The sequence below is a fragment of the Paramormyrops kingsleyae genome, chromosome 16, assembly GCF_048594095.1.
Source record: "Paramormyrops kingsleyae isolate MSU_618 chromosome 16, PKINGS_0.4, whole genome shotgun sequence".
NCBI classification, from domain to species: domain Eukaryota; kingdom Metazoa; phylum Chordata; class Actinopteri; order Osteoglossiformes; family Mormyridae; genus Paramormyrops; species Paramormyrops kingsleyae.
Window position 1 is genome coordinate 4,016,988 of NC_132812.1, and position 8,040 is coordinate 4,025,027.

Here is an 8,040-nt window from a genome sequence, read left to right on the forward strand (position 1 = left end):
AGCCCACCTGGAGAGTAAATCTCGCTGCCTTTCAGGCAAAGCCCTTATTGGATGCTGGGTAGTCATGTGACGCGGATCATGGCTGGGCCCTTCATGGCAGAATTCCTATCAGATCGTCCTCGCAATAATCATTGCACCCATGACAGTGAGTCACCAGAGCATTAAATAGAAAGCAGATGTACACGGACAATAAGGGTTTTCAATTTGTCGTCAGCACCCTGGCGTTTCGTTTCAGGCTTTCCCCGAAGAGCGTCCAGCCCAGTGCCGCCACGAGCTGAGTGACACATTGCTGAATAACCCCCAGATGATGGGTGGAAACCAGACACTGGCTCATTACAGACATGATGCATTTCAGCAAGATGTCAAAATCCTGGGACAATCTCTCATTTGTTCTTCCTCAAAGGTGAGATCTTGTTTGTCTTTGTCTGCAAAGGCATAGGAGAGAGTCTGATATTAGGGTGGGAGGGGGGCAAATTCATAATTTAAATGGAAAAGGTCTGTTTTTTGGGTGGGAAGAATACAGCTAAAATAAATATTGGCGGGTACACCCCCACTCTGGACACCCATTGGTTCATATTCAGGTGCTCAGAAGATGCCAAAAAAATTAAGCCCAGCCTGGGAAAACAAAACAATAAAGTCCAATTTTTATTGTATATGCAGGTGAAAACTGCTGGACATTTGGCTGCAAATATGGGACGGGGATTCACTTCGGCACAAGAAGCCCCTCATACTGGCAGCCCAGCTCGTTGTCAGCACATCATCATTCTGCAGACAGCTGTCCCATTTCACACCTCCACCGTACGTACCAGCTTCTGGAAATGATCCCAGTCTCCACATATCCTGTATCTTGGAGTCTGTCACCAATGGACACCAGTCCTACCCCGTCTCCCCCCTAAAGGATAGCACACCTGGCACAGTGTGTTATGCTGCTTACTACCTAGCAGACACACATCCTTGGTCCTTCGCAGGATGGGGCTGTCGGAGTACCTGCCTGATCTTCACCTTCAGCTGGAGACACGTGTTTGTGCATGTGACCAGGGATATGTCGGTGTGAATGTGCGAAAACGCTTTTCCTTTCAGGATAGCAATAGAATTTAACGGGATTGGCTGAGAGTGAGACCGCTGGCCGTGTGCCATGTGTCACTATGGATACCGGAAGATGTTACCTGCTAATATGCAACAGGAGGAGAATGTGCTTTAAAAAGGTCTCTTTAAGGAAACTCATAATGGCTGTTCACATGGCCCAGTCTTGCACGTGATGAATCTCCTTTAACTGGATGTCAGCACACAAACATCCAGGTGCACAAATGTGTGATGAGCACTAGAAGCTGCCAAGTAACTGGTCCAAACAGAAACCAGTGAGGGCTGCAGGGCCGATCCAACCTATCCAAGAGACACCTCTCGTTTTCTCTCATCCATCATGTACCTGAAAGACAAGCTATAGTTCTGGTCAATATTATTGGCACCCCTGACTTTTTTGTATCATCTATAATATCTTCAGAAATAATCAGAAATATGCCCACTTTGTATGATCAGAATATTTTGACAGTATGTCCAAAGTTATTTAACAAAAAAGATTCCTTTTCAACATAAATGTCGTGGTTTCGAAGGGTATGACCTGGACAACATTGCAGGGCCCTTTCCCTAACATTTGGTTGCATGACCCTTGGAAACAATGACAGCCTTCAAACATTTCTTGTGGCTGTCTATAAACTTCCTGTGCCTGTTTGATAGTTTAGTAGTTTCTCTCACTCTCCCAATGGTAATTTGTTGCAGCTCTTGAGTCGTCACAGGATTCCTTTTCCCAATGGCAGATTTCAGCTCTTTCCAAAGATTTTTGATCAAATTAAGATCAGGGCTCATTACTGGCCAGTTTAAAACAATCCACAATTACATTTACATGCATTCTTTTATCCTTTTGGACATGTGCTTCGAATCATTGTTCTGCTGGAGGATCTATGATCTTTGGCCCAAACCTAGTTTTCTGACACTGGGTAGCACATTTCCCTCTAAAGTGCCTCAGTAATCCTCTGATTTCATGATCCATTTAATACCTTCAAGGCCTCCAGTACCAGAGGCATCAAAGCAGCCCCACAGCATTACGGAACCTCCACCATATATAACTGTTGGCAGGCTGTTATTTTTCTTATAATCTTCATTTCGTCGGCCTAAAACAAATCGCTGATCTGCATTGTCCATTGAAGATTCTCCCTGAAGGACTGTGGTCAGGCTTAAGCACTGTGGAAGTTTTACACGGTGTTGTTTTTACAGTTTGCACCAACCTTTGAAGACTTCTTTGATCAATTTTCCCCTTCCCATGACATCACAGGAGGTTCCTGACAGTTCCATGGGCAGCTTCTTAAGAACAATGAGATCTGTTGAAGCCAGCAATGCCAAGGTCTTTGGAGATGACCATGTACCGTTCTCAATTCTTATGCTTGGTGATAATAACATTCCTGGTTCTCTTGTCTTTACCATTATGAAAAAAGAACAGGGAACATCATTAACTGGGTAATTCAAGTCATGTGAGCACTGACAATTTATCACAGGTGAATCTAATTTAATTGAAATGACAATATAGCTCATTTTTTCAAATTTGAATTATTCAAATGGGTGCCAATAATTGTGTGGTGGCAATGTTTCCATTATTATATCCCCCCCCCCCCAATCTTTTTCAATTATCATCATGTCTTGTACTGTTCTGCAGCAAACATATGAGTGTATTTACCCCTAAGCAGTTTCCCTACTGTTCATGATGTATGTAAAATTCAGAGGTGCCAATAATGTTGATAAGAACTGTATATCATAAAAGAGGGGGAAGACCACCGCTTAGGTGAGACTGCTGCTCATGCCCGGCTGCCTGCATCTCCCAGCTCACCCAGGAGTTTATACTGTTCATGGTCAGATTGTCTTTCTGAGGGGATGTTCACCCCCGCCGCTTTCTGCTGGTTGTAGAAATGACAGACTGACGGCTTGAGGTCACAGTCATCGTGTCCATTAAGAGGAGGCATGTAAAGCAGGCCTTTAAGATGCAAGAGGTGTGGGGTTAAGGATGTGAGCTTAGATAGTTTCACCTTCCCCTGTCCCAGCTCCTCACTGTGTGACACAATCAAACCATTTTCACACATGAACTCCAGACACTGTCCAGAGAAACAGGTCCAGGCATTTTCCGGAGTTGCCCTTTCACACATGTGGCACACAAACAGAGATTGTCCATGTCAGATGTGATCACACCTACCAGACATACTCCGGTTGGTTTAGATGAGGGATGGCAAATGGATACAGCATGCAGGAGGCAGGAAATGATGCAAAAAGTATCCTACGGAAACTGCAGTGTTTTGTTTACAGCACTATTGATAAGTCCCCGGATCTTGTCATCTCTCCGGTTAGCCATGTTCATTGGGGTCTTCTTTGTTTAATTGGCCCTTCTTCGTCATCCTCAGACATTTGTATTCTTCCGTTTTCGTGCCAGACGCATGATAGATGCTTCATCAACATGCCCACATGCTCGTGGTGAATACTCGTGCTCTATTCACACATGGAGGTCAATCAGAAATTACCCAGACTTTGTATTAAGGATCTAGCAGGGTAAAGTCCGCGTAATGTCTGGTAAGACTGATCTGGACATTTGCGTTCACACATACAGCCCCTCTGGTAATGTCTAGAAAAGCCCAGGGTGGCAGTGCATGTCTGAAAGGGGCTTCAGGTGCAGAACTGAAAGTATTTCAGCTCCTTAACCCATCACTTGCCTCTTGAGCCACAATGCTCTCCATAGTGGTAAGACGCTCCACACCTATGAGACTGGGACATGGGAAGGAGTAAATCATGAGTGCCAGGCATGACTTCGAAATTCTTGAATTAGTCAAAGCACTTTCTGACCATATTGCACTCTTGCCAAAGGGTAAGTCACCCAGCTCGACATTTAATTCCAACAGGAATCATCCTAGCACTGGGTCAACAGCAGTCCGACGTCCGAAAACCCCCCAGGTGACACATTTATTCAGCTGAATTTTCCAAATTCTAAATGCTGTCCATTTTATTGTAACATCATGACTTGTGTCTTTAAAAGGCACATTACACGTGGACAATATCCCCCCCTCCCTCCACGCTGTCAAATCAAGGACGATCATAATAATGTAATGGTTCTTCCATTTTCTGTAATCCTTCCCGCACAACACAAGCATTTCCTTTCTCAAAGGCCAATCCCTGTTCTTGAAAGAGAATGAAAAAGTGATGATGCCCAAAATGGCTTCTCACATGGAAATATAAAAATCCAGGTTTGCTAAATTAAAAATCAAACCTAGCAGTGAAAGCTTACAGCCTATTCACCTAGCATACAGGCCGGGTGAGGATTAGGAGCACCATGAATAGGTTTTGATGGAAGGTCTCAGCTGAGATCTCCGTTCTGTATAATTACTGAGCAAAAATGGAGGTATGGATAGAAAAAGACTTATCTATGATTTAAATCCTGGAATCAAACAAGGACATGTGTATACATGTCTGTATGTCTCTATCTATGTGTGTCTGTGCCTGTCTGGGTGTCTCTGTGAGATTTGCTTGTCCTGTCTCACAGATTTGTTCCTTTTCTGGGATTAATGAAAAATGGCACCACATCAGTAAATATCTATGTCTGTATATGCATGCTTTTGTGTGTGTGTGTGCGCGTCTGTGTGTCTGTGTGTTCAAGTGGCAGACAGCAAGTGCTGGCATGGACGCTGCCTGTCCCTCAGCCGCACTCACTGGCTCTCCATGGTGATTAAACGAAGCAAACTGTAGCCCTCAGAGACGGTTTCATCACCGCCGATGAGTCATGGTCCTGGTCCTTCTTGAGAAGCAGTCAGACGGGGCCACCAAACCTGCAATTATCATTTGCGGTAAGCTGTTGACAGAACCTATTATCATCTGATGGCCACTGATCATGAACCCTGCACTACTAGAGTCTGTTGCACATTGTTTAAAAAAAAATGAACAAAATGTGAGCATAGAGTTGGTTGTTAAAAATGTGTTTGGCATTACAAATATTTTTGATTCCCTGGGTCATGGGGCTAAATTTCCGACAGAATTCCTCCTCACAAAATGTTAAGCATAGCTCTCTGAGAGGCTGTCATTATGAGTTAATGGAAGCTAATCAAAACCGGCAAAGACAGCATGATTTTGAGCATGTTCTTGACTGGTCTTGGTGTTTACCCCAGTTGCCTCAGTATGTATGTGAGTATCCTGGTAATCAGACATCAGTCTAAGTGTTTTCCTGCTCACTTTACTAAACCTGCATTTACCTGAACAGCTCCCAGTTCCCGTGGCCCAACTGGTTAGTTGATAGCCTATTATTGACTTTATGGGGGCTAATAAGGTAAGAAGAGCTGAGTGATGGAATTGTTCACTTGACGTAATCAGCACAGGTTTAGCACTGATTGAATGATGAAGGTAAAGCAAAATGGAGCCAGTGCTGGGTCTGCTTCCTGTGAAGTCAGCGCAGAGGTGAGAACACTGCACTCACACTTCATCTCAGGTGCAGAAGTGAATCCATATTTTACATCCCTGCTGTTTTAGTCATGAGGTCCCTGAAGCTGAGACAGAGCTCGATGAAAGATAACTGTTCTAAATTAAAGATCTTACTTAGGTCACCTACATGGGAGGTAGTATGAATCTACCTGTCACACTGGAGAATAGCTTCCCTCAGGCAGAAGCTGTTTTGGGAGAGCACAGGTAATGAATAACTACTCAGAGGTACACTGTCTGCATTTGAGCTTTAATTAGTTGTTTTCATTAGATAGATTAGCTCAAGATCGCCATTACGGAAAACGTCACTTCAGTGCATAACTGGAAATGCCCTCACTTATTCAGCAAGTCAGTTAATGTAGTTACAGTTATTCACTTATGCTGGCAGCAAAAGCCCTGAAGACATGCATTGCATGCAACACGAAAGGTTTTTTTTTTCATGCTGTCATTTAGTGGACTGATCTATCAGTCCAGCTGCCGGCCATAAAAAAATATTTTCAGTACCACAGGCTATGAAGCGTTTGTGGGATAATCAGCTTTAATTTAGTATTCAGAAGCTACTGCCAGATTAATGTCTGCCTATTGAGCTGGACATTTGCATGAGAGTGGATTTCTGGCCCCCTTGCAGCATGGAGCCCCGCCAGAGGTGTAGGCCACGCGAATGGCCCCCCTCCCCGCCAGCCCTCACTGCTGCTTAGCCAGAAGGATAACAGCATACTGGGAAGACAGGGTGTATCCTCGAGACTCTTCTCCCTCTTTGGTCTAAATAATAGCAATAATATTTCAGCAAGTGTCTTCAGGCTCCTTTAACAGCCCGCCAAACTTGCCGCCATCTAAAAACTACTATATCACCTTGACAAAAATGAGCTGCCTAGTGTAAGCGTGAGCATTGAAACATTCAGGAGAACATCTAAAGGATTTTTTTAAAAATAAAGATAAAAGCAGTGTTTGCCTGGACTTAAATCCTGTTCTTTTAGCACTTGTTGCAATCATGTTGTGTTTGCACTTTGCATGCCAAAGAAGATCACAATGTCTACCATCGCCTTCCAGTCAAGAACAACTTCGCCTTCAGTGTTTTTGTAGGTGGGAGTAAAAAGGAGCAGATTGTAGTGTTTTCCCACCTTCCCGTGCACTGTTTATAATTATATGCTGGAGAAACTCTACTGGAGGCAGCCTACACTGACTGAAATCATAGCCATCTATCTCCAGCAGGCTAAAGGTTGCTAGCAACACCTAAGGTTGCAACAATACTTCGAAGAAGGTACTTTTTCCATTGAGACTTACATAGCAGACCATTTTTCCCATTTCCTTAAGTATGTTAGACACCTGGATCCTCAACCAAATGCACAATATGTGTCCTGAGTGAATGGAAGCTGATAGCAATATGTCATGGAGTCTTTATTAGGTTTTCAATCTGTTTATTCTTGGATCAATCTAGTGGCTGTATGCATACTGTATATGTGTAAGTACGCCCTCTTTAAGTTATATGATTTTACATATCAAGGCATATATAACATTTGTTTGATCCTCAACTGCTTCTACAATTCAATAAATTCAGCCTCAGAAACAAAGGTGGAAAGTACAAATCCAGACAAAGATTTTGCTTCAAGCAACCACTTGAATATAAAGAGTCACATTTGCAGATAGCTCAGCTTGTAAGGTGATGCAAAATCTTTGTCTGGATTTATACTTGTGCTCAGAAAAGAGACAAACATATCCCCATCAAAATGGAGGTCATGTGACCCCCCCGGGTGATATCTACTGAGGGAATCCTCAAAATGGGAGTTATGAGACTCAGGCATTGCAATTTTGGGGGTCATGGGCTGAAAAGTTTGGAACCCATGGGTTAGGTGATCATTACAAGCCAAACTTTTGGCAGTTTGGTGGTCTGGAGGGTTATGCACCATGCTAAGGAGACAAGATTTTAGCAATGATCAAGCTGAACTAGAAGGAATAGAAAGAATCAAGGATTTGGAATGAGCAAACAGAAGAGCAGCCCCGAATCCCACTGAGATGCTGTGGCTCAGCCAAACGAAGGCTCTCAAACATCACTGAGATAAGGCAATGCTGCATGGAAGAGTGGGGCAGAACTCCTCCAGAACAATGTGAGAGACGGATAAACTCATACAGAAAACAACTACTTCAAGTTACTGCTCTTAAAGTTTATTGTTTCTAAAAGTGTCTAGGTCATGTGGTGTTCTACATGTTGGCTGTTTTTCTTAAATAAATAATGACAGGACTTTATGTGTCACAGGTTGATCTAATTTTTGGACCTGGGGAGAATTGCATGATTTTTTGAAATACATCCTAATCTATAAAATCAGACAATTTAAGGAGAATGTCCTTTCCTTTCCTTTCACATCACTGTTTGCTAGACTTTTACTATGTGCTAAAGGTATCTGTTAACAAAACTATAGTATCAGTAAAAAAACAACAAAGTTTGTCAAACGACTTAACTGACAAATGTGGAGCACTTCTAGAATCAATTGAGTGTCACATGGTTGAAGGAAATTAAATGTATTTCTTAATCATTCAGATTAG